Genomic DNA, 14,466 nt, shown 5'->3' on the forward strand with positions numbered 1-14,466 from the left:
AAATACAGACTGACAGATAGGTAAGGCCTATCAACCAGATGTGGTTGCAGACAAGGATGAGACAAGGATCAGAATTCAGGGCTGGTGGTGACAGTGACAGCAAACTCAGGAAGATTGAACGTGAGAAGCTGGAGAAGAAAGAGAGACTAAAACAAGGCCGACAGAAGATGTGGAAAGTGAAGGCCAAAGTGATCTCAGTTGTGGTAAGAGCAATCAGTGGCTTCAAAGCTGGAACAGATCTCAAGCACAATACCAGAAATATCTGTCCAGATAAATGCAGTGCTTGGAACAGCTGAGATACTATGCATAACCCGTCTGCTCCCAGGCCTCTGGTGGAGAAAGAAAATACATTCCTACAGGGGAAGACTGGGACCTTTTGGCCTGGGGGGAAAACACAAACTAGTGGCCCGTGTTCATGGCAGCCTCAGCCCAAATGGCGTCACACACGTGCCCCACTTACTATATACTGGTAGTCACATGGGGCGCCCATGCAGAAATACAGTAAGGACACTTGTAGGACAGCGTGACAGGTAAAGTACAAATGTACAGGCACCAGGGATCACGTAATACATTTGGAGGGACAACAGCCAGTGGTTTCTGTCATTCATGATTATCGTACGCGTTTACCGCTGTACACCTAATCAGCCACATCAGCCTGAGATTTCCCCGCATCTCAGATTCTACCAATTTCTGCCTGAAAATATCAAATCGTTGATTGGGCATGCTTGTGGTGGCACCGATTTTCATCCAATTTGATATTAAATATCAAAACAGTTGGTTGATCACCGAGTTGACAGATGTATGGCCACCTTAATTTCCCAAGGCTTGAACCCCCCCCCCCCCCCCCCCCACCGCCGCCACCACCACCGCCACCACCACCACCACACACACACTTATGTCCAAAGAGCAACAATTGGAAGATTGTGAGAGAGCAGATACAGGTTTTTTTTCTAAGGACACTGCACGCAAGCCTCTGCTCTGCATCTTGCTGTGTACATTTACCAGCTTACCAGCCCTCTAATTGCTCATTATTGCACTTTTATTTCCCTTAGCCAGCCTAGTGTTTCACATTGCCTTATACAAAAACCTGAATGCAGCAGGCCCTGCACCAACCCTAAATCATTAAATGAGAGGCAGCCCAGGGGGAAATCCCCCCCCCCCCCTTCCCCCCTGGCCAGTCCTCCCCTGTATCCATACCATCCACGTAGGAATAGCAGAAGAAGAGTTGCACACCATTTCTGAGGTGCTGGACCAAATTACTTTAAGTCTAAAAATCCAGCAGGTCTACACACTCAAATTTAGAATAAAGCCTTCTTATTCACACAATGGTTTGGTCTGTGAATGGACTATCATCATGTGTGAATAAAAAAGGCTGTATTCTAACTTTCAGCTTGCTTACCCTCTGGATTTTTTTTTACCAACCCCCTAGGGTGAGGGATTTTTTTCTTATCAGAATCTACTTTTTTAACAGGAGTCACACCTGGAATTGCTTGTGGTACACGCAGGCATTGGAAGTAATGAAGTTTTATCAGGCAAGGTATACAGTAGCGCAGTTCATCAGACTCATATTTACAGAAGATAATTGTGGTAGGGCATAGGTGTGGGGCTATAGACATACAGGGAGAGCTTTTAGGGGATATTAGAGGCTAGGGGGTATTGCGGTGGTGGTGGTGGGTCTTGCGTTCTGGAGAAGGGCATCTTGGTTAATAAGGAATCCCTGTGCCTGGAGGTTCTGGTGGGGATCGTTCTGTAGCGGCAGCCTGATTAGAGAAGTTCAAAGTAGTGCTTGTCAGGGTGAGAGGGATTATTTGTTATTCTGTTAGCCCTGGTCCTCAGTCTAGATGAGTGGAGGAGGTCCAGTGATGGTTGGGGAGACCCAGTGATCCTATCCCATCATTGATGACCGTTTGGAGTTTGTATCGCTTGTAGATGTGCCAGCAAACGATTACTGTTTACGATTACTATTGATGTATTTTATGATTTATGCACGAACATTGATCTCAATATTATTAGAGCCAGTACTTTCTGAAATTATTTTCTGTCAATTGGAACAGTTGTCTTTTTAGAAATTTAATCGAGCACATTTTTGAAATAACTTACTTATATTAATTTTGCTTAAAGAGAATCTGTACTTTTCTCCTGTGCTCCTCTGTGCTGTTTCTGCCACTCTGTGCTGCAATCCTGGCTTGTAATTAACAGTTTTAGGCAGTGTTTACAAACAAACTAACCAGCTTGTGATAGGCTCACATAAACAGAGTGTGTGAGTCATACAGAGTGTGCAGGGGCCCTGCAGAGGGTGTGTATCGCTTCTATCCAATCACAAGCAGCCCTGCACATTCCACACATTCAAGCTTTAGCTCGACAGACACGACAGAGGAAAGGAGATAAGATTTATTACAGAGACAGTGCAATTAGGAAAGGCTGCAGTAAGCCAGAGCACATTAGAACAGGCATAGGAACTTATAGGATAGAAGAACTAAGGCTGAAAAATTTGTTACAGAGTCTCTTTAACCTCCCCGGCGTTCTATTGAGATCGCCAGGGAGGCTGCGGGAGGGTTTTTTTTTAATTAAAAAAAAACTATTTCATGCAGCCAACTGAAAGTTGGCTGCATGAAAGCCCACTAGAGGGCGCTCCGGAGGCGTTCTTCCGATCGCCTCCGGCGCCCAGAATAAACAAGGAAGGCCGCAATGAGCAGCCTTCCTTGTGTGGCTTTCCTCGTCGCCATGGCGACGAGCGGAGTGACGTCATGGACGTCAGCCGCCTCCGATACAGCCCTTAGCGCTGCCTGGAACTGATTGGTCCAGCTGCGCAGGGCGCGGGCGGCTGGGGGGACCCTCTTTCGCCGCTGCTCGCAGCGGATCGCCGCAGAGCGGCGGCGATAAGGCAGCACACGCGGCTGGCAAAGTGCCGCCTGCGTGTGCTGCTTTTTATTTGAGGAAAATCGGCCCAGCAGGGCCTGAGCGGCAGCCTCCGGCGGTGATGGACGAGCTGAGCTCGTCCATACCGCTCAGGAGGTTAAAGATTCATGCACTGTCATGCATTTTTAATACATAGATAATTGGGCTTTTTATTTGACTGTTAGGCAAATGCTTGTATTACATGTACTCTAACCCCCCCTGCTACATAATATGTATTTGTATATGTATTTTTTCTCTTATTTATTAGCATCACTCTAGACCAGGCATGGGCAAACTTGGCCCTCCAGCTGTTTAAGGAACTAAAAATCCCACAATGCATTTGCCTTTGAGTCCTGACTAGGGCTGTCAGACTCCTGCAATGCATTGTGGGACTTGTAGTTCCTCAACAGCTGGAGGGCCAAGTTTGCCCATGCCTGCTCTAGACCTTAGGCTCTCAACATGTGGTACCCCAGGGGGTAATTCTGATGGTTCGTTCCAGGGGTACTCAGGCTTGATATACGGTACATAACCAAATATAACAAATTTAGAGTTTTAGAAAATGATAAATCTGATATAAACACCAAATTAGTATTTTAGCTAATTAAAAGAAATAGTAAATGCTTGGAAATTGTTTAGAACCAATTATGTACTACGATTAAATATATTTTTGTCAAGGGGTACTTGAGATAATGTTTACTATGCCAGGGTGTACTTGGTGAGTACAGGGCTTGAAAAGGGGTACATACCATTCAAATGTTGAGTAACACTGCTCTAGATAGCTTCATGCTCTGGGCGTCATTTGTTTTTAGTAAGTAAATGAGCGGAGAGGCCACACAATGCTGGATTCTGATTGGCTGGAATCACTCTGGAACAGCTAACAATTAAGTCAATGGAAAACCTCAGCATCTGTTTGAATCTCGAATCCTTTTAATTCAAGCGTGAAGTAAATTTTTCATTTCCCTGCAAGAGAAAACACTGAAATATATATATATATATATATATATATATATATATATATATATATATATATATATATATATATATATATGTTCCCGAGAAAATGAAGATTTTCACTAGTAAGTGGGTCAGGCAGGAATTAGACTCCCAGTACAAAGTAATCCAGGTTATGCTGAATCTGAAAGAAGTTTTCACTTGTAAAACTCCAGTATAACATTATAAATGTCTTTGTATCCCTTCTCTGTTTGTGAAGTAAAAAAGAACAAAAAAGAAACATCTTTATTCCAAGTAGGTTTATTTCCAATTAAAGCAGAACTTAAAGAGACTCTGAAGCGAGAATAAATCTCGCTTCAGAGCTCATAGTTAGCAGGGGCATGTGTGCCCCTGCTAAAACGCCGCTATCCCGCAGCTAAACTGGAGTCCCTTTACCCCCAAACCCACCCCCGCAAGACATGGTCGCAAGTTGGTCGTAAATCTTCTTCTTCCTGGAGGCAGGGCTACTGGCTGCAGCCCTGCCTCCAGCCGCGTCTATCAGACGTGCATCGCCGCCTCTCCCCCGCCCCTCTCAGTGAAGGAAGACTGAGAGGGGCGGGGGAGAGGCGGAGAAACGCGTCTGACAGACGTGCGTGGGGCAGGGCTGCGGCGGTTAGCCCTGCCCCAACCAGGAAGCGCTCCCCCGCTGCACATAGGGGATTTGGGGGTGAAGGGACCCCCGTTAAGCCGCGGGATAGCGGCGTTTTAGCAGGGGCATGTGTGCTATGAGGTCTGAAGCGAGATTTATTCTCGCTTCAGACTCTCTTTAACCACCAGTATTAATATTTTTATATGCTGGGAGTATTAATAGCCTATTGGAAAGTAAAGTAAACCTGAGACAAAGGAAGCAAGAGGATTTATACTTACCTGGGGCTTCTTCCAGCCCCTCGTAGTCTGACAGCTCCCTTGATGTCCTCCTGGTCGCCTCCCCTATGCTGCTGTGAAGTCCATGATCTAGTTGGGCTGCGGGCGACTGTGCATGCGCTGTTCCAAACTGCATGCATCCTCCATCGCACTACCATGAACAGGAGCATACTGCACAAGCACAGTTACACGTCTTAACAAACTGAACAAACTGAACTTGCCGAGAATTTTCCTGGCTACGGGAGTGGGTTTGGAGAGATGTGTAGCTGGGACCATACATGGGCAGTAGGCCTGCGACTGAGCTGAGTCACAGACTTTAAGGTGGTTGATAGTGGCACAATGGAGGAAAATGGGAGGACATGGAGATAGCTGACAAGACTACAGGGGGCGGAAGAGAGTAACTATGGAAGAAGGTGGAAATATCACAACCTCTGTTAGGTTTGAGGAAATGGGATGACAAGGATGTAGAGACAGCAGATAAATCTTAAGTATTCATTTATGACCTCTTAATGAAAGCATCTGATGTATGTGAAAGAGAAAAGGAGAGAAGAATATTATTTTTTTCCCTTTTTTTATATATATATATATACTCATCTATGGGTATATATGGTTTGTGAAACCATACCAAAGTATTGAACCTTGTACATTTAATGTTTTTAGGCACTTGTATTGGCCTGAGGAAGCAGGCTTGCACCCACGAAACACATTGCCTGTGCATAATAAACCTTGTTTGTTGCATTTCATTGTTGTTACTGATGTAAGCCCCCTAACTTATGTATATTTTATTGTTTTAAACCTAATTGTATCCATACCTGGGCACCTCTTTACCCTTGTTTTGTACATTCTCTGTTAGGTTTAAGGAAACGGAATGACAGCAGACAGATAGTCAGGGACAGGAGATAATTGTGTACAGAGGTCAGGAGCTGAGCGATAGATTTGGAGGTGATCAGCATACTGTATACCAGAATTGTATGACTGCCGACTTAACTCTGCCCAATAAGTCAATGTTCATAACTTGGATTTCTAGCAGCCAAAAAACTGGAATTGTTTAGATGGCAGCCACCATAGATCTCTAATTCAAAGTTAACTTTAAAGAACTGCTAAAGTGACAATTCTGACATCCAGCTAATCCTGCAGCCATTCATATAATAGAAGCAGAATAAAATCCTCACTGTACTTTGTGTCAGAAAATGCTCAGAAGTGCCACTTTCCCGTATGTGAGTCCTCTTCATCTGTCAGCTGCTGATAAGGGCAGGGAGCAGCACGTTCACATGGTCTTTTCTATGCCAAGACTTCAGAGAACTGCCGAGCTGTTAGGCCTTGCTTGCATTCCCGGTCAGCTGCTCAGGCTTGCTGTTCCCCAACCATTCCATAAACGCTAGTGTGCCAGTGAATATGAGTAGTTGGTTGGTGGAGCAGTTGAGGGTAGTTGAGAAAATGTGACATTTAGCCTCCAGCTACCGGTAAATGATTAGAATCTCATTGCAAGGTGGTTCACCGCTCTTAATAAATAATAGTGGTGGCAGTTTCCAGGCCTTCCTGCTAGCTTTTTGTGTTCTGAGCATCTTCCCTTCAACCCTGAGCTAGTTGCTGTGATCAGGGCCGGATTTCTGGCAAGGCCACATAGGCCATGGCCTAGGGCACCAGAAATTTAGGGGCGGCTCAGTGAAGGACATGAAAGCTGTTCCATGCAGCCATCCCTATCTACAAGACAGCTTTAACCTTTGAACTCTCTGTCCTGTACTTGTGTCTTCCCTGCAAGACCTGTAAGCTCTATCCTGCAGGTACACTTCAGCCTAACTCACATGGTGGCACAATGGGTCCATCATTAATGAGATGGCAAACATAACGTAAAAGTTCTTAAGGAAAATACAACTTATAATTTATACGCGTATTACTGAAATATTTATTGTCTGTGACATCCAATGATGTAAGTAGAATTCTCATTGGGGCACACAGAGATAACAACCATACAGACGGTATAATTGGCCTTGGGCGGTAAAAAGTACAAATCCGGCCCTGGCTGTGATGTCACTTCCTCCATCTTCTTGTCCTGCCACCATACCTTGCAACATGTCTTCAAATCTCAAACTATTCTGGACAATGGAAGAATTGACAGATACTCTGCTGACTGCTCTAGAAAGGATGCCTGGGTAGAGGGGATGACAATTACGAACCCTGCTTGCTATCCCAACATGAACAAGGTGCGTTTGGTAAGAATTTTCCCCACACTCAACTGCACTTTGCAAATGTTTATTCCAGGCCTGCTGAAATTGTCTGCCACTCTACAGATGTCCGTCAACATGGACATGATGGCTGCAAACATGACGAGATTCCTGAAGAGTACATCTAGCAACATCAGGAGAAGACTTAGCAACCCAAAGAAGAGGTGACTCAAGATAGGTTGTGTTAAAAAATGTTTTTAAAAAATTGCCATTGCTATATTTCTTTCTATCAGGAGACATTTAAAAAACCTTTTTCCCTCAGAAAATAATGACAATGCCTCTAGGTTAGCTTGGTAAACCATAACACAAGAATGTAACAATATGATAGTTAGGTAAACAATAATCACAAAACAAACAGTTGAACTATAACGGTCCTAATCGTAACTTCACGAATTACACGAAATTTTGCGTAATCGTAATTAGGTCATTACACTCATCATTACCCCCAAACCACCATGCGATACCTAGAGGGAAGTGATGGTGGGCCCTGGACCTTCCACCACCAGGGAATTCACCCCCACTGCCTCTGAACTGAATGCTAACTGCAACACACACAATTGCTCACTCCCAGCTAAAGCAATTTCCTACCTTTATTTGGTCATCAGGCACCAGTCAGCCAATCAGGTGTACTGTTATACACCCTTTGCCTGCCGTACCAAATCTAGCAGGAATTGCATAAATTAGGTAGCATGCAGGTGGGAGGCTTCAGTTGGAGGTAATCGTAGATTACATTGTTTGCAGGGATGCCCCATGCAGGCAGATCTCCCACAAGTTGTTGTTGTGCTCGCCATGCCTGACATGATCCGCATTACATACTAACCTCAGACAAAGGCATTAATCGTAATGCGGCAGCGTTTCACCAGAACATAATCATAATGCAGCAGTTTTTCACCAGAAAATAATCGTAATGTGGGCAGCATTTCTCTAGAAAATAATCATAATGCAGCAATGTTTCACCAGAAAATATTTGCAATGCGGCAGTGTGTCACCAGAAAATAATCGTAATGCGGCAATGTTTCACCAGAAAATAATCGTAATGCAGCAATACTTCACCAGAAAATAATCATAATGCAGCAATATTTCACCAGAAAATAATCAAAATGTGGCAATGTTTCAGCAGAAAATAATCATAATGTGGCAATGTTTCACCAGAAAATAATCGTAATGCCGCAATGTTTCACCAAAAAATAATTGTATGTGGTAATTTTTCACCAGAAATTAATCGTAATGTGGCAATGGTTCACCAGAAAATAATCGTAATGTGGGGAAGCAGGAAATTTGGGTGCGTGAGGCAAGTGGAGAAAAAGGGCACTGCTATTCACTCCCATAGATTATTAATGTTTTCTAACGGCACTTGTGATGATTTAAGTTTACAAAATGCGCCCGTGACGAATAACGTTTACAAAAATACTAAACATATTTATCGTATTTAACTAAAACATTATTCAAAATGTTATCCCTTACTGTTTGTAAAACATTATTCTCCACACAATAAAGCAATCACTAAGGGGGGTTTTAGGGTGAGGCACCACCAGGGGGTCTTAGGGTTAGGCACCACCAGGGGAGATTTAGGGTTAGGCACCACCAAGGGTTCCAAGGGTTAGGCACCACCAGGGGGGGGTCTTAGTGTTAGGCACCACCAGGGGGGGTCTTAGGGTTAGACTCCACCAGGGGAGAATTAGGGTTAGGCACCACCAGGGGAGATTTAGGGTTAGGCACCACCAGAGGGGGGTCTTAGGGTTAGGCACCACCAGGGGGTCTAAGGGTTAGAGATAGGTACAGGGAGGGTTCTGTGTGAGAGTAGGGTTAGGCTAAGTTGTAGTGAAATATTAGTAATATTTACTAATGTTTCACAATAGTTATTACGAACACACTTATATATTTTTTTCATCATTATAAATAAGATTTTCAGATTTTATTATTAATCGTTATTAATTATAACAAGTAAAGATATATTATTGTTTTTTTAACAAATGTAATTATAAGTCACTTTTAAAACAGGGAAGATTATCGTTTTCACAATTTGCGAATTCATACACATTATTAAATGTTTTTTAATCTGTAAAACATTATTTGTAAACGAAATACAACACAATATTTTTTATAAACGCTATTACCGCTTATCGTTTACACCCTGCGCCCTTTTTTCCCGATGCCCTTTTTGCATGTACGATGTAATGTGGGCATCGTTTCACCAGAAAATAATCGTAATGCAGCAATGTTTCACCAGAAAATAATTGTAATGTGGCAATTTTTCACCAGAAAATAATCATAATGTGGGCAGTGTTTCACCAGAAAATAATCGTAATGTGGCAATATTTCACCAGAAAATAATCATAATGTGGCAATGTTTCACCAGAAAATAATCTGCACCTGCAAAAAAATGTACTCATCTGCAGAAGACTCCCCTCCCGGCGTGCAGCTCCCTCGATCTTCTGTGCAGCATTCCGGCTGCGATACTTGCATGCTGACAGGCAGAGCAGGGCTACGGGAAAGATGGCACCCAAAGCCCTGTACTTGAGACACAAAGAGTCTTCAGTGCAGGGCTTCGGATGCCATTTTCCCATAGCCCTGCTCTGTCTGCTGGTATCTACAGACTCCCGCAGGCTGAGGTGGGCTGTGGGGAGTGAACTGGCCACAAGCCAGTCACACAATATGGCAGGGAAGGTGACCCTCCTTGCGGCAGGGGCTCCCCCCCCCCCCCCCCCGCACATCACTCCAGGCGACCGCCTGGTCGGCCTGGTGCACCAGGCGCTTCTGCTCACTGAGATGCATCATGCAACTTGCCGGGCCTGAAACCAGCTGCATCATGCATGGTAACCTCAGACAAAGGAAAGCATGCAGCCGCTCATGTGACTCCTCGCTGAGATGCATAACGCAGCTCGACATGCCTGACACAAGCCACATTATGCATGCTAACCTCAGACAAAGGAACACACGCAGCTGCACATGTAGCTCCTCACTGAGAATAGTACTTCACTTCCTAAATAACTTCACAGAATGTAACAGGATTAAATGCACAGAGCCCTGCCAAGAAATGGGATAAAGCAGCAACTTTCTGGAACTTCTAACACCTCCTGATAAGAAGACGCAGAGCCGGCAGAGTGGAATGGATTTGGGGGATCAGCGGACTGAACTCTAATAGAACAGTGTAAGTTTTTTATAAAAACTGTTTCTTTTTATGAAAAAAGAAAGAAAATGTGTGTAGTTAGAGGAATGGAAGAACATCTGCTGATAAAAATGAAGCCACGGCTATCCTCCAGCATACTTTCCCCATCACAGATGGTTTCCCAGTATTAATAATATTACAGGAGGACTAGTCCCCTGCCTTTGTGACATACAGGCTCCATAATCCACATAGCCATTCTATAGTGATAGCGCTGTGGGCTGGTTATATTGGTTATACAATGTATTCTGCAAGCCTAGAAAACCTGAACTGCTCCCTGTGCGGTTAAAAAAGGAAGAGAAATAAATAAAAATGATATGAGCTTCTTAACCCATTTGCAGCTTCAATAGAATAATCTCGTTTGAGATAAGTGAACTGCTTTTGACCTCCGTCGGCAGACCTTGTTGTGCTCAAAATTCTTGAAATGCTTTTATCTCTTTCTGCAAGCAAAAAATATAGATACTGAAAGCATAATTCCTCTCTTATTGTCTCACACTGCCCCCTAGTGACAAGTGGCCATATATACACTTTACAGCACTACTAATTAGAAGCAAGGAAATATAACAAGCGAAAAATAAAAAAAGTGCCAAAATTAATTGGCCTGGAGCACTTGCACGCCTCTAAATAAATTGTCTGCTAAAGGGTTAAAAAGATAACCTACTGTACTATTTAACAATTTCTTCAAATGAAACTTTAAAATTTGTCCCTGATCAGTAATGTAAATATTCCATATTTCATTAAAAATCACACTGGCACTCTAAGATATCCGGGCACAGCCAACTGCACCAGAGTTCTGGTGCACACAGTGAAAAAAAACCTTCAAAATATGACACAAACACTTCTGTGCACTAAAAGGTTCTAAAAACTATTCTAACGAATAGTAGTTGCTGGATGGTATGACTATCTGTGCATTCACGGTCTTGTTATTTTGACTGAAACCCGGTGTCCAATAACTAATATAGCTGGACAGGAAGGATTCATCTAAAATGAGTCTAATAAATACATAAAAGGCACAGAATACAGTGACTAGCCTTCAAAGAATGAAAGTTCAGAGCTATAAATAGAGAGCAGCATGTTTATCCAGGTACTATGACAACACGTTTTGCAGCCACTCTCAGCTTTATTGGGTAATTAGTGCAAGTCAAGTAGCTGTGAAATATCGTCTCACAAGTTATTTGCCTGTCTGATTTACATCAGGGTTTTTTTTCTTTGTTCCTTGTTTTGTTGTTGTTGTTGTTGCTGTTTCTTTCCTTCCTCTCTCTGGACTCAGAATAGCAAACAGTCTGCTCATTAATTCCTCTGTCTGTAATCCATCTGCTTACAACTATTCATTTACTCAAAGGAAACTTGCTGCATTCAGTATATAATCCTAATAAATGACCTTCACTACATGTATTATCGCAGCTCCCCCTAGTTTCTAAATGTTTCCCTTTTATGTACTGTATTTAAAGGGCACCCGAAGCAACATGTAGCGTAATCAGATCCACATGTGTACATGTAGTACCAAACCTGCATAGAACATGATTGTGTTCCTTTTTAATTTATTTTTTACAGTGAGGGTTGATAAACACAAGCTATAGGTCTGCTGTCCGGAGAGCCAGGCTGCACCAGAAACTCCCCTTAATGACTAATTAAAGATAAAAAAAAAATCAAGTTTGAAATACTTTTTGAACTTAAACGTTCCCTCATTACTCTGTATGGGAGCTAAATAAACAGCAGCCATGTCAGTGGGACATTCAGACTAGTTCAATATTATACCCTAAATGTTTATTTAACCCTAAATATCAAAATAAGAATAAGGCCCTTAAAGTGGTCTGAAAGTCAGCATTTCTACTTAGCGCTAAATGATTCCTCACAGCTTTAAACCTACTATCTCAGATTTTTTTTTTAGCAAAACATCACTTAAATGGTTAAACAAAGCACTTTGTCCTGCTATTCAGCTTCAAATCCACATCCAAACTGTAGGTAACAATATCTTTGTTTGGATTCCAATGTTGATGCATTTGTGTGTAATACATAAAAAAACACTTTCTGAGAAGCTGTCTCTGCTTCAGGCACACACAGCTGAGAATAACTCATTCAAAGATTTTAATATATAATAAAAAGCAGTTAGAATAAAATGCAATTGTAGCTTTCAGGGGAAGAAAAACTACACTTTGGAAACTTGTAATTTGTAGACAGACAATATTACGTGTGCACAAAAGCAAATATGATAACTGTATGAGTAATACAAAGTAGAAAAACACATTTTTATTAAAAGTTATGTCAGAGATTCAGACCACTTTAAAGGGAGGGTCCACGGAATTGGTTAAAAAAAAATAAAAATACTAACCCACTTACCTGGGGCTTCCTCCAGCTAGTGGCAGGCAGGACGTGCACTCGATGCCGCTCCGGAGGCTTCCGGTGTTCTCCGGTGGCTCACCCGACCTGGCCAGGCCGGCTTCCTAGTCGGGCTTCTCCTTGTGCTCCAACGTGCGTCTCACGCGATTGCGCTTATGTCATTGGATGTCCTACGGACTGTACTGCGCAGGCGCAGAACTACTGCGCCTGCGTAGTACAGCCTGGAGGACGTCCGATGACGTCAGCGTGACCGTGTGAGACGCATGTTGGAGCGCACAAGAGCCCGACCTGGAAGCTGGCCTGGCCAGGTCGGGTGAGCCACCGGAGAAGACCGGAAGCCTCCGGAGCGGCGTCGAGCGCACGTCCTGCCTGCCACTGACTGGAGGAAGCCCCAGGTAAGTGGGTTAGTATTTTTATTTTTTTAACCAACTCCGTGAACCCTCCCTTTAAGGAAAGTCCTAGTCAGGACTCAGGATTAGTTCTACAGATACAATTGCTTATCTCAACAGTTTATTGTCACTTCAGGTTCACTTTGACATCCACCTGGACACCTTTTCACACTTTAAGTTGTCCATGAAGGTCCGTCTGTCCAGTCAGTTGGGGAGATGGCCAGCCCGGGTCCCGAGGGACAGTCACACCCAGTCACCCACTCCACTGTCACACAGCCAGGTCAGGGTGGCTGACACTGTGACGCCGCGCGCTTCCAACCTCCTCCAATCACGGTCACGGGAGGCGGAGACTCTCACACTGTCTCCGACTCCAAGAGGCTGCAGCAGTTGTTGCTGGTCTTCGCCCCCATCACCCCCAGCGGCATCAGGGGGCGGAGCCAGAGAGGAAGACAGTCGGGTGGCGCCGCGGCGCAACTAAACCGGAGCCCGCAGCCGCCGCAACAAGTGAGCATAAATAACAATATGCGGCCGGGCGACAGGAGAGCGGCGCAGCGCCCCCCCTGGAAGCTGGCGGCCGGCGCCCTGTGTGACTGCTCCGGTCGCACAGGCCAAAGGCCGGTTGTTCTTGAATCATCATGTATATATCATATATATTTTCAGCCATACTTTCAATTTCCTTAATATCTTCCACCATTATCCACCATTTGTTAAAGTATTAATGCTTCAAATTTTTATTTTTGTGGTATTTTGTGTTATATAAATATCTTTTAACCGTAAAGTGACCTTCTAGGAGACTCCAAAAAATTTCAGCCACAACAATAACCTTTGTACAGTGTTTTCCTTCCATGGGGCTCAATCAAAAGAGCATGCCTCAGTTCAGCCATAAGTAGCAGGATGGGTATTGTCGCAGAGCACCATATTCTGTAGATGCCTAAAGGAGCAGGTAAGCTTTCAACACTGATTTGAACATACCCAAGGATGGAGTTGTCCTAATTGAGTGCAGTAAGGAGTTCTGCGGTGAAGAAGCAGCATGACAGAAGGCTATAGTTCCCATTGTTGGGGATTCTTGGTTATCCCCAGACTCATTGTTGAGTCTGGGGATAACCAGATTACTAGATCCTGTTGCAGCACCAAAGAACTATTTCAGATAGATGGGCCTACATTGTGGAAGGATTTGAATGCCAGCAGGCCAGTCTTGATGGATAATTAGTGGAGTAAGGGAAGAACTGAAGGTATAAATCAATGGCGGGGTTGGTTTGTTAATTTGTTACATTTCATTATTCCAATATAACACCTCTGTTAGTTAGTATAATTAGAGTTATATACATTAATCTCCATCTAATCACAAATACTTGTAATGCTCACCTGTCCACAGTCCTGCATTGGCGTCTGTCTCTAAGGGGTGGGGCCCGCTAGAAATCACAATCAAACATGCTTATTAACTTTTTGCAGCGATTTTAGCACCATTTTTTATTGATTCCCGGCGATTCTAAAGCGATTTTGTACAGCAATTGCAATTTTCATAGGGGATTTTCAACCTGATTGGTCCTTCTAAATGGCTTTTGGTGCTATGAAGCTGAAAATAGCTGTGAAT

At 43.6% G+C, this 14,466-nt stretch overlaps 1 protein-coding gene and 1 long non-coding RNA gene across 5 annotated transcripts in view; one reads left to right on the forward strand and one right to left on the reverse strand.

The window, feature by feature from the left end:
- LOC137542432 (cadherin-like protein 26) overlaps window positions 1–14,466 on the forward strand; it is a 604,516-nt gene that overhangs the window by 506,742 nt on the left and 83,308 nt on the right. The window contains exon 19 of the mRNA XM_068264331.1: window positions 7,015–7,141. The gene's annotated coding sequence lies outside the window, so the exon portion shown is untranslated. The remainder of the gene's footprint in view (window positions 1–7,014; window positions 7,142–14,466) is intronic.
- The window catches only part of LOC137542433 (uncharacterized), a 163,192-nt gene that overhangs the window by 37,614 nt on the left and 111,112 nt on the right, over window positions 1–14,466 (reverse strand). For 3 of the 4 annotated variants that reach the window (XR_011025425.1, XR_011025428.1, XR_011025427.1), the window contains one exon: window positions 14,238–14,284. The exons of the other annotated variant lie outside the window; for it this stretch is intronic. This is a non-coding gene — a long non-coding RNA (uncharacterized lncRNA). The remainder of the gene's footprint in view (window positions 1–14,237; window positions 14,285–14,466) is intronic. 4 annotated transcript variants of the gene reach the window in all.

This window comes from Hyperolius riggenbachi, chromosome 12 (assembly GCF_040937935.1).
Source record: "Hyperolius riggenbachi isolate aHypRig1 chromosome 12, aHypRig1.pri, whole genome shotgun sequence".
Taxonomy (NCBI): domain Eukaryota; kingdom Metazoa; phylum Chordata; class Amphibia; order Anura; family Hyperoliidae; genus Hyperolius; species Hyperolius riggenbachi.